General features: G+C 38.1%; 1 protein-coding gene across 4 annotated transcripts in view; it reads left to right on the forward strand.

Moving 5' to 3' along the window:
• Positions 1–843: 843 nt before the first annotated feature.
• ZNF638 (zinc finger protein 638) overlaps positions 844–12,831 on the forward strand; it is an 83,668-nt gene continuing 71,680 nt past the window's right edge. For 2 of the 4 annotated variants that reach the window (XM_036263276.1, XM_036263277.1), the window contains exon 1: positions 844–944. The gene's annotated coding sequence lies outside the window, so the exon portion shown is untranslated. Of the gene's footprint in view, positions 945–12,778; positions 12,798–12,831 lie in introns of those variants that run through there. The other 2 variants (XM_036263278.1, XM_036263275.1) reach the window with 2 other exon arrangements.

A 12,831-nucleotide genomic window follows, 5' to 3' on the forward strand; every position in this document is an offset into this window, starting at 1 on the left:
TTTTTGGAAAAAAGAATAAAGAATATTTCCGAATACATACTGATAATATGTTTGTGTTTATTTGTATGAATAGAAAGAAATGTATGGATGGAAACACATCAAACTTTAACATTGGTTATATGTAGCTGGGGAGAGCTTGTTGGTCTTTGTTGTTCTTGGCTTGTTGCCTTTGGCAGGATTTTTAGTTTGAAAGGAAAATCTGATAAGATATATTTCATAAAAAATGTTCCCTTCAGCCTTTTCTAATGTGGATAAAAGAAAGACATCAACTTGGATGCTAGGAAAAATTGATTCATGAGACTCAGGGTACGTGGTAGGATTTGTTTGCTATCCATAAAGGCAGGACTTGCGACTTTTCCCAGATTCTTCCCAATGATTGAGCTTTGATGTTGAAGGTTTTAATTAAATTCGAATTCACTGATATTTTGAGTGGCTATGATATGTGCTATAAGGATGCAAAAAAAAAAAAGTGCAAGGCGAGATGCTAAAGGCAGGTAAAATCTTAACCATGCAAAGCATGATATCAAGTGCCAGACGAATATATTACATAATGTATTATTGAAGACAAAAATGATCAGGAAGACCATGGAAGGAAGAGGTGAGACAATACAGGTTAGCGATGCGCATGATTTGGATGGGACTGGCAGAGAACATGCACAGGTATTGATACTGCCTGGAGCTTGAGTTTTACTAGATGCCTGAGTAGATGCGAGAGCGACCCCTTCCGGAACCAAGCTTGCCTGGCCCATTTTTCGTGCCTCCGGGCGAGCGCGGTGCCCGCGGTACGCAGGCGCCGGGAGCTGAGGAGGGCAGGCAGACTCCCGAAAGGCGCGCATGCGTGCAGTTCAGTGGAGGCGGTAGCTTCTTCGGCGTCGGGACTGGAGGCTGGGAGCTAAACTGTGTGGGGCGCAAATGGGATCCGGCTGTTAGTCGGGTAGGCATAGGTAGGACTGCTGCCTTGTGGGGACTAGGGGCTTGGAAGGCGGGAGCCTACAGCGTGGGGGTCCTGAACCTTTCCTATGAGATCCGGGCCGACTATTGTATGTGTCGCAGCGGCTGCGCACAAAATGGCGGCGGGCAGGCGGCGGGGGCGGGAGGAGGCTGGGGGACCCTCGGGATGGGAAGGGAAGTCGGGCTGCCCTGCTACCGCGTCGGCTCACCTCACTGCCCCGGAGGGCCGGGTCGGGCACCCGTGCTAGGACCCTGCTTCAGGAAGAGCCGCCCGCGGCCGCTGCACCGGGCGGAGGAACGAGCAGCAAGCCTTTGGCAAGGCCGTGGCGGCCCCTTCCCCATCGGCGCCGGGCCTGCCGAGACCGCGCCAGGCCTGACAGCCAGAGCAAGCGGTGGTGAGGGAGCACCAAGGAGGGAGTAACCGTCCCCGCTGGGCCTTGAAGAGAGGCGCTGGAGCTTGAGCTGAGCCTTTTGGCTGGCGACGTTGTGCAAGAAACGTGGCGAGAGAAGAGCATGTTTGGTCCTGGGGATGGGGAGTCGGATGAAAGGGGAATGTTACAACCCAGCAGCTTCTGCTGGTCGGTGCTTCGTACGCCTACCGTATGCGGGTCCGAAAGCAAGGAGATTGTCACCCCGGTGCGGGACAGGCTCCCAGATGGCTGTGCTGTTTGTGTCCAGATCTCTCAGAGGAAAGTTGATCGTTAGTGTATTTTTGTGTGATTCCCGGCTTGGGCCCTGCTTGTTGAAGGCGGTGGGGAGAATGTATATACCCCATACTTGCATCCTTGAGGACGTTTGAAACTCTCTTGTTGAGGTAAATGCGAATGAAGAAGACGTATTCCTACAAAATCTTTAGTTGAACTAGACAATGAAGACTGCATCAAGCTAGTTGTTGTTCATCTTAAATTTTACAGTCAGGCAGAATTTGGGGGGAAATATTATTTTAATCTGTTCTGGGGGAAAACTTGTTGCCGGCATCCTGCGACTTGTGTTGATTCAAATTATTTTACTAACGAGCTTTGGAATTGTGCACAAAAAAATTTCCCCCCTTTATTTGATGTAAAGTGTTAGTTTATTTTTCAGGGATGTGTATTGGTTCAGGTTTGTAGTTAAAATTGATAAACTGAAAAAAGACTTACAAAAATGATTAATGAAGTTTATACAGAAAAATGCGTAAAATACATTGTTTCAACGTAGCTTTAAATTCTGTGGAAGTTTAGGTATTCTAGATTTAGTGGGCTTATGTTGCTCTTTAGACAAATTTGACAGCATTTCATTACACTTTATTTTGTATTTTCATACACTTTAATACACACTTTTAAATCCTTACGTTTACTCAACATGTTAATACAGTACTCTATGCTGGGCTAGTTCCTTCTTGGTTGTTCATGTTCAAGCAAGTAAGGGTAAAGATAAAACAGTTGGAAGAAGTCACAAAATCTCACTCATTTTTATTAACTAGTTATTCATGTCACACATGGCTGTTATCTTGAATATTGGTTGTGTTTTAGTTATGTAATCCTTTGCCATGTAATCTTTCACTATCAAGGTGTATATAGCAGGTACTTTGGTTTAAAAAATGCTTCTTATGATCGGTGGTTACTTTGTACTTCATGGCTGTCTTAAAGATTTTTCTCTTGGGTGCTCTCAAGGTGATCCCTGGAAATTTTGTTTTCATGTAGTGAAAGAAAATGAGAGAAATAGTTTAGTGGAAAGAGAATAGGCTTTAGAATCAGAAGATCTGGATTCAAATCCCTGTTTTTCCTCTTACTATATGTGTGGGGTGTTGGGTAAGTTATTTTAGTCTTTCTGAATTTGTTTCCTTATCTGTAAAATGATGAGAATACTACCTGCTTGGGATTGTGAGCATTAAGTGAGACCATGTATGGAAAGCTCCTATCCCTTGGCACATAGTGTTTAATGTCGGTTGTTAATTTTATTACAGATTTTTAAGTGCTTAGCATCTTTTGCTAGAAAATTGTGACCTGTGCATACTCCGTTTTAATTAAAAAGAAGGGGCTTAAAGGACTTTAGATTAAATTGATAAAATTTTAGAGCTGAAAAAGTCACCTCATCTTTTATTAAAATATTTTGTGCATCTATCAACTTTATACATGCCTCTCTTGTAGCACTTATCAAAACATTGTAACCATTTTTTTGTATGATTGTTATGTTCAATTTTGTGTCTGTCCCAGTGCCTGGAAGGTTTTAGATGCTTACAATTAGAGTAAATGAACTCAGCTGGTAGTTATTAGAGCCAGGATAAGAACACAGGACAGAGCTTTGGAGTCCAAATTCTGCTCTTTCTACTATAACTATATATTTTGTATATTGGTCAAAGTTTGGATAAATCTTTCCAAATTCTTAATAAAATGCTGTACATACTAGGAAATAGTGTTTCTATTATGGCTATCTGATAGCATAATTTGGGCTGGTTTGTGTAGAAATGAGCTATTGAGTGTTGAACTGTAGTTTAGAGATCCTCCCAAACTGAAAGTAATTATATTGTGGCATGCTAGTAAGCTCCTCTTTGTGTCCAACTTTACTGACTCATTGCTTCAGCTTTATTTACTGGGGTCTGAATTTGTGATTGAAAATCAAAATAGAAGGTAAATAGATATATGGAAGATAAAAAGGGAATCATGAAAAGGAAGAGAGTAGGGAAAGAGTGAGGTGTTGATCTAAATCACAGCTATAAAGATCAGTGAGGGTTAAGAATAACAATGTTTTGCTTTGAAAAAAAGTTTGGAAAGCATAGGAGAAAGTTTTAAGATGCATGTATTTTCATATTTTCTTAGTGGTTACGTTGGGGTACCTATATTTTGGGTTATTTTTCATCTCAACCCCTTAAATACCAAAATGTATTTATTGTCCCATTCTTTTTCAAGCTTTTATACTTTTTGCTTCATTTCTGCAGTCTTCATTTTATTAAACTTTAAATTCATTTCCCTATTGTCCCTGCTAATGACCAAATATTGCCAACTTTCTTTACTTTTGAATTTCCTTCTTTAAAAATTTTATGGTAAAAAATTTAAACCTGCATGAAAGCAGAGAATATAATACATTGATTCACCACCCATGTACCTATCACGCAGCTTTAAATTTTTTTTTTTTTATCCTCACCCGAGGACATTTTTCAATATTTTGTTCAGATAGAGCGAGAGGGAGAGAGAGAGAAACATCGACGTGAAAGCAACACATCGAGTGGTTGCCGCCCACATGACCCAACCAGGGCTGGGGACAAACTGCAACCAAGGTACGTGCCCTTAGCGGGAACCGAACCCGGGCCTCTCCGGACCGCAGGCCGACGCTCTAACCGCTTGAGCCAAACCGTTCAGGGCTCACGCAGCTTTAAAAAGTAGAAGCTAAACGGTCAATCTTGTCTCAGTCCTTCACCCTATTTTTTTAAGCAGATCCTCTGTCATTCATCAATTAATAGTTCAAAGGTTTTCTAAATATTTAGAGAAAAACATGCTTTATATACCTAAAATAATAATTCCTTAATGTTAGATAATCAGCCAGTAGTCAGATTTCCGATTGTGTCTCATATACTACTCACGTGTACATACATGTAATCATGTTTCTGCTACCATATAGAAAATTTCTGAAATTATGCAAGTCTTAATAAAATGAACACATGTTCCTGCTTCCTAAGTAAAAGATTTTGTTTACTGTCTAACATTTTTTGAGCAACTGTGGAGGTATATTTTAATTATTCTTCACATCATCATTCTTTTTTTTTTTTCTTTATTGATTTTCAGAGAGGGGGAAGAGGGAGAGAGAGAAACATTGATGAGAGAGTACATCAACTGGCTGCCTCCTACATGCCCCCCACTGGGGATTTAGCCCACAAACTGGGCATGTGCACTGACCGGAATTGAACCGGCAACCTCTTGGTGTATAGGTCAATGCTCAACCACTGAGCCACACTGGCCATGCACACATCCATATTCTTAAGTGGGTATTGTTTTCATTCCCATTTTTTACATGACCAAACCGAGGCTTACTTGCTTGGGTGATATTTTTAGCAAGCAGCAGGACCAGAATTAAAACACTGAATCTAGGGTCTATGTTCTTCAAAAACACTATGCTACATTAGTGTTAAATTTTACTTATGGGAGTTAACCACTTTTGCATGAAGTCAGTGGCACCCCTCCTACAGGGCGGGTGTCTTCAGATCAGTGGAAATTTCCCCAAAGATCAGATTATTGTGCATTGCATAATGGGCTGACTAACAGTCAATAGTTAGGGAGTGAGCATGTTGTAGAAAAAGAAGGGGCCATCCGGACATTTGCTTAGGGCTGATGTTCTTCATCATATTGCATCTTTTCTTCCTGTTGGCATATTTGCTTATAGTCTAGTCCCTTTTTGACTTAGTATATAATATATAATTAAGAAGTTAGATAGTACAGTGTTGGATTTAAAACTTTGGGTTATTAACTATTTTTGAATGAAGTAAAGCCCTGGTTGAGGGGAATTCCCTGTCTCTCCCTCTTTCTTTCCTCTGTCCTACCACACCTCCCCACAGAACTATTCCCCCTGCCCTGGGACTATTTGAGAGTAAGTTGCCAACATTGTGCTCCTTTACCCTGGTTTATTTCCTAAGAATAGAATATTTTCTTTCATAGTCATAGTACAGTTACCATCTCAGTAAATTTAACATTAATAAAACTAATTTACCGTATTATGATTTTGTGAAATGACCCAAAATGTTCTTTATAGTAGTACCTGTTTTTGTGTCATGTGCCACCCACCCCAGTACAGACTTAGTCTAGGATTATATAATTGCCTTTACTTGTCATGTCTCTTTATTTAAAAAAAAAAAATTTTTTTTTAATTGGTTTGAGAGAGAGAGGAAGGAAGAGGGAGAGAGAAGCATCGATGAGGGAGAGTATCAGTTGGCTGCCTCCTGCATGCCCCTCACTGGGGATTGGGCCCACAATTTAGGCATGTGCCCTGACCAGGAATCGAACCGGGACCTCTTGGTGCATGGGTCAGTGCTCAACCACTGAGCCACACAGGTCTGGTGTGTCATGTCACTTTGGTCTTCTTTACTCTGCAACATTTCCATAGCCTTTTTTTTTTTTTTTCCCCTCACCTGAGCACATTTTTCTATTTTTTGTTCAGATAGAGCAGGAGGGGGAGAGAGGAAGAGAGAGAGAAACATCGACATGAAAGGGACACATTGAGTGGCTGCCACCCACACGACCCAACCAGGGCCGGGGACAGACTGCAACCAAGGTACATGCCCTTAGCGGGAACCGAACCCGAACCCGAGTCTCTGGACCGTAGGCTGATGGTCTACCCGCTGAGCCAAACCAGCAAGGACTCCATAGCCTTTCTTTATCTATGAAATTGATGTTTGGAGAATACAATGTACTTTTTTTTTTTTAATAGAACTTTTCTCATTTTGGATTTGTCTGATGTTTCCTATTGATTAGATTCAGATTATAAAATCCTTGGGTCGGAAAATCACGTAAGTGATGCTGTGTTTCCATGGTATGTTTGGTCACATATTTGGTCTAAATGTTTGATATTTATGCCCACTTCCCCATTTTCCTTGAACTAACTGACCTGTGAAGAGACATTTTAGGATTATGTGCAAATGTTCTCTTCCTCAAAATTTCACTCTGTATTTAACATGCACAGATGATTCTTGCCTGAACCAATCTTTACTATGGTGGTTACAAAAATGATGATTCTCCAAGTAAGCACTCCCTCTCTATTTACATTGCTCCAGTGGTATGGAGTCCTGGACTCCTGGTTTTCTCAGTTGTTTATAAGGTTTATAATTTTTGCTATCCAGTTGTTTCTTTTCCCCATTTTATATTTATATATTTCTTCTTCTATAGTGAGAACACTGGCTCCAAGCACTATCAGAACACACATTTGCTCAATCCTGGATCTAAAGTAGTTTAAGAATTGTTTCACCCATACCACTACAAAAATAAAATAAGAAGAGTAAGAAATTATTTGTAGCTGTCTCCTTTTTCCTAGCTACCCCAAAACTGAGGATATATAAATCAAATAATGGGTTCATAACTAACTTGCATTAGTTTTTTTAAAAATATGTTTTTATTGGTTTTAGAAGAAGGGAGATGGAGAGAGAGAGAAACACTGATGAGAGAGAAACATCAATCAACTGCCTCTTTCCTGCATGTCCCCTATTGGGGATTGAGCCTGTAAACCGGGCATGTGTCCTGACCAGGAATCATACTGGCGACTTCTTGGTGTAGGGGTTGTCACTCAAACCAACTGAGTCACACCGGCTGGATGCTTTAGTTTTCTTTTTCTCCTACAGTGGGCTATAGGGTTAATTTGAAAAATGATTGAATTAGTTGGCTTTTAATTTTGTATTTTTTCCCTCTTTCTCATTCTTGTTTTATTTTATTTTTTTAAAATTATTTTTCTTTATTGGTTTTAGAGATGGGGGAGAGGAGAGAGAGAGAAAGATAGAAACATCAATGAGAGAGAACATTTATTGGCCGCCTCCTGCATGCCCCCTACCAAGGATTGGGCCCATAACCTGGGCGTGTGCCCTGACTGGGAATCGAACTGGTAACCTCTTGTTGCATGGGTCAACGCTCAACCACTATGCCACACTGGCCAGGCTGTTTTAATTTCTTTTTTTAAATATAGATTGTTAACATGCTTTTAAAAGTCAAAACTAGATAATAAAATGTACTCCATGAAATATCCCCCCCCCCTTTTTTAAACCTGTCTATTACCTTTTATAGATAACCAGCTTCATTGTTTTCTATGTTATCCTACCTATGTTTTTTTGGTAACCATAAACAGGTATGTGTTTTCTTATTTCCATTTCTTATACAAAAAGTAACATACTATATAAGTTCTTTTGTACTTTGTAAAGACTTTAAGGCATTTGGCATTTTAGGCATAATTGAAGATTTTGGAAACATATTTTAGGCAGATGGGAACATTTTTTTGGCTCATGCCCTTCATGAAAGAAGTGAACAACCAAATGGCAGGGAGGGCAAGGATGCAGGTAGGCCTCAGGAACAATTGGAACTGGGTAGTGAATGTCTTCAATACTGTCTTTACCTCTTAGTCCTACTTACCTCTGTTATATTAGCTGTATTTTGTTTCAGTGTTTGCGCGTTCTTACTAAAATCGTAAATATGCTGTCAACAACATTAGAGTTTTATCAGCATCCACCACTTTTCTCATTCCTGGTTTTAAAAAATCCCCAGGGAAGACCAAATTGGATCAGGTGGTTTCTCTTGGACTAATGTATTATATTTGGTGAGGGTAGCAAAATAAGCAGGACCACCAGTGCACTTCTAGTATTATTTACTATGAATATCATGTTATATTACTATGAATACAGTTATGTATGCAGTTCATATGATCCTTACAAAAAGTGTATATCTGATTATACACATTCTGTTTATCAAATAGTTTTCCTGGAAATAACTACTATTAAATCATTGCTATGGGGTTGTTAATCGATGGTTCTTGTGGTGATTTGTTCCTGTCATTAGCAAGTTGATCTTCCAATTCCTTTCTGATCTGAAATCACGTTTGTCTTCCCAGGTAGCAGTGAAGTTTGTGATGCCCTTCATGTTACCAAATAATGTTTCTGATTGTTTACTTATTGTTTCTTTGACAATTTTCTTGAGGTACCACATTTTTGCATTTTAACAATACAGCGTGAAACTTTCTGTCCACACTTAATGGCACCTTCAGAATTATGATCTGCATATCTTTTGTTAGATCTGAGGGTACAAAACTAATGGTAGAAAAGAGCTGGCTGAGTGGATCTATGTATATACTAGGAGAAATTAGCAGATTGAGTGCCAGTTAAACTGAGGAAAGAACAGATGATATGTACTCTTGTATTATTAACTAGCCAGGGTAAAACCTGCTTTCTTAGGTGTATTTAATACAGGAAAATAAAGTGTTGATTGAAAATGGCAAATAGCGTAGTTCTAATTTCATGCAGTAAAGTTTGGTGAACTTTCCTTCTCTTACCATGCATGCATATGCATGTATACAAAACTAGAAGAAATATCAAAATGTTTGTTCACTTTAGGTGATGGTTTTATTGGTAAGGATTTCAGTTACTTCTGTTTATTGTTTTGTTTTCTTTTCTTCTCTCTTTTTTTTTTTTTGGTACGTGCCCTTAGCGGGAACTGAACCCGGGACTCTCTGGTCTACGGGCCGATGCTCCAACTGCTGAGCCAAAACGGCCAGAGTTGTTTATTGTTTTCTATAACAAGCTTAATGTTTCTTATATTATCAGGAATAAAATTTATTTTAAAGGTTTAAAACTATTTAATTGAAATTGTTTTCAAAGGAGTTAATAATTAAGAACTCCGATTGCAACCCAGATTTTTCCTAGTTAGTTTAATTTCATAAGTTGGCTGTCTGTAAATTCTTCTAGCTAAATGAACCTCTTTATGGCCAGAGCTTTTGGAGTTAAATGAAAAGGGCTTTATAATGAATGGTTGTCTTTATTTGTTCAGTTGTTTTCCAGGTGTTAATGCCAAATTAATCTTTCTCTTACTGGTTCCTGTATTTTAATAACAACGTTTTTAGGTTATATCAGTATCTCAAAAGACAGAGAGGGTTTATTTTCTTGGGTGTGGCATAACTTAATTCTTAATCAGCGATTTCTTATTAAGAACCCTTGGCTTGTTTTGTTTAATTTTACTTTTTGTTTCACAAGTTAGTGTTGTTCACCAAAAAGGTATAATGAAATAGAAAAAGAGTAGAATATGAAATTATTTAAGAACTGATAAGTCAGTTAAGTTATGTGGGAAGGATGGGTGTAGAGAATAATCAACTAAAATGAGATTTTTTTACTTAAATCTGCATTTGTTATTTGTACATTGCTTTTTTTTTTTTTTATTCTTACCTGAGGACATTTTTGCATAGGGAGAGAGAGACACGACCCCAACCTGGGCGGGATCAAACTGCAACCGAGATACGTGCCCTTGGCAGGAACCAAACCCAGGACTCTCTGGTCCGCAGGCCAACGCTCTAACCACTGTACCACACCAGCCAGGGCTGTACATTGCTTCTTGATCATAATAAGTTTTGGCTTTTGTTAGACTTTGGTTGTAATAATGTTAGTGTTGGTTTTATACTCCCATTTTTGTTTTCTATTAATGTCATACTTTATATTTAGCACTCAACTTTTTATTCTGAAAATGTTCAAACATAAAAATGTAGAGAAGAAAGGTAATAAATCCTTATTAAACTGTCATTCAGCTTCCACATAAATGTTTGCCAGTCCTGCTTCCTCAAACCTACTCATACACACACCATTATTTTCTAGAGTACTTAATTAATTAATATTTTTCTTTATTGATTTTAGAGAGAGAGGAAGGCAGAGGGACAGAGAGATAGAAACATCGGTAAGAGAGAACATTGACTGGCCTCCTCCTGCATGCCCCCCACTGGTATTGGGCCCACAACCTAGGCATGTTTTTTGACTGGGAATCAAACCAGCAGCTTCTTGGTACGTGGGTTGATGCTCAACCATTGAGCCACCCTGACCAGGCTCTAGATTATTTTAAAGAAAATCCAAATTTATCATTTTGCTTGTAAGTATTTGAGTCTATAATGTTGATTTTTATACCACTTCATCAGTAAATCTATGTGGATAACTAGATTTTCAGTTTAAATAGCCAAGGAAAAAGTGTAACTTTAGACTGAAGCAAACTATTGAGCAGTTTGGGGAGCTTGATTTCTTTGCATTTTGAGTGTTTTTTTTTTTTTAAAGTGCAGATGTTTCTATTATTAGTAATTACTACTTTAAAACACTATTTTAAAAAATAGCTGACATTTTGAATTGCTTTTACCTCTGGGGTTCCAGAGCACATTAATTACATTGTTCTTACAAAATGGGTTTTATTTTCTAGAGATTTAACAATGTTTTTGTGAATTTGTTTAGAAAGATATGTGTGAACAGCGATAGGAATTATTACTATAATTTCTGCTTTTTGCATCTTACCCCACCCTCACCCCAAATTTAACCACATCTTTGCAAAAGCAGCGATTTAAAATCTGTTGTTGCTCAGAAATGTGATTTGTCTGCTCAAGGAAGGAGGAGTGAAAGGAGAGTGGACCTAACATTTATTGGGCAACTCTTTTGTGAGACACTGTACATATTTGTATTTTATCTAACTTAGTTCTCAACAACAATCCAGAGAGGAAGATACTTTCCCCACTTTGCATGCAGACGGGGAAACTGATGCTCAGGACGTTAAGTAGCTTGTCCAAGATCTCACTAGTAAATAATGAATCTGTTAGAATTCAAACCCTTCTCATCTGGTATATATTGCTAGCTTAGAAATGAATTTGAAACATCGCATATATTACTGCATTTATTGAGCTGTGTTAGATTAATACCTTAATGTGTGTCATAGGAGATAATCATAGATTCTTGTGGGGTGATCTTTTTTAAAAATCTTGTGGTTTTGATTCTGAGAGATAGCAGTATTCTAGGTAGTGGAGTTATGAATAAATTATGGAAGCAAGAATGTGTTGGGAGTGGTCAGGAGATAGCAAATATATCAATTTGGTTGTAGCAGAAGGTCTTAAGTATTATTAGCTGGTACGGTGTGAGAGGTTGATTGGGATCAGGTTATGTACTAAATTAAATGCCAGGTGGATGAGTTTGGTTAATATCTTATAGGCAGCAGTAAAATGGTGTAGATTTGCATGTAGAGGAATGGTACTAAAAGTGTTTTAAGGATATTAATCAGTTAGTGACTGAATTAAGATGAAGGCCAGCTGTAGTGTAGAGTGATGAGGCTTGTAATAGGGAGGTCATGGTGGTGAAAGGATAAAGAAAAATACGTATTAGAGATGTTGACAGGAATACATAGAATTTTATGATTTGTTAGAAATTGAGAATAAAATAATTGGAACCTTGTTGACTGAGGGAAGTGGTGTAGAGAACAGAGATTTGAAATTTAATAGTTTTTGGAGAAATTTGAATAGTCATTATAAACTGGCTAATAGTTGGCATAAGGGAGATAGGTTCTTACAATTTTTTTCTGTGTTCATGGATGATTTTATCAGATAGTCCCTGAAGTTACCAAAGATTTGAATGTTTTAACTGAAGCTACATTTTTGTCTTGTACTAGAATTTTGTAGCTTTGTGAGAAATACTTCATTAATAGGTTTACTTATTTATAATTTTAAAAATCATTCCAGCAGAGCTGTCTCATTATAGTATTTGATTTAGAATTTTAATCAAGGCTATTCTAATTTTTAAAAAGTTGATAAATACGTGTTTAGCTAGACCTTGTTATGTGAAATCTCACTTCCCTCAGTTCCCTGAAAACTATGTTACTAATCCTGTAAAACTCAATTCAAGCATTCATGACCTGTTCCAGAAATAAAATCTTTTTCTGATACCTGAGCATTGTAATAGTACTGACATACTGTACTGCAGTTGGTTTACTTTGTTTTTCTTGTTAGATTGCTTTTACTTTCGCTATAGGAATCATGTTTTATTTGGCTTTAAAGCTCCAGGGACTAGTATCCTATCATTATTATTAAATTCTCAAAAAATGTTTAAGAAATTGAATGAATGATTCTGTATTTATCCCTTTCTACCAAAATCAAATAGAAGGGGGAAAGAGATCTGTGGTAAAGAAACAGCCACTGAGAATTTATTGACCACAGCAAGTGGATATATCCTCCTCACTCCTTCCCCAGTGTCATGCAGTATTTGGACACTTGTAAGGAAATTATCAGTGTTTTCTCAACTACTGACGCTGCCTATTAAATGCTTCTCTTCGCCAAAAATCAAAACAACAAAAAACAAGGATGAGATGTACCGAAATGGTGATGGCAGCAATAAGCATCAGGTATGTGGCAGTGTAGGAGAGCCAGTACCTAAAA

This window comes from Molossus molossus, unplaced genomic scaffold (assembly GCF_014108415.1).
Source record: "Molossus molossus isolate mMolMol1 unplaced genomic scaffold, mMolMol1.p scaffold_m16_p_15, whole genome shotgun sequence".
In the NCBI taxonomy this organism is placed as follows: Eukaryota; Metazoa; Chordata; class Mammalia; order Chiroptera; family Molossidae; genus Molossus; species Molossus molossus.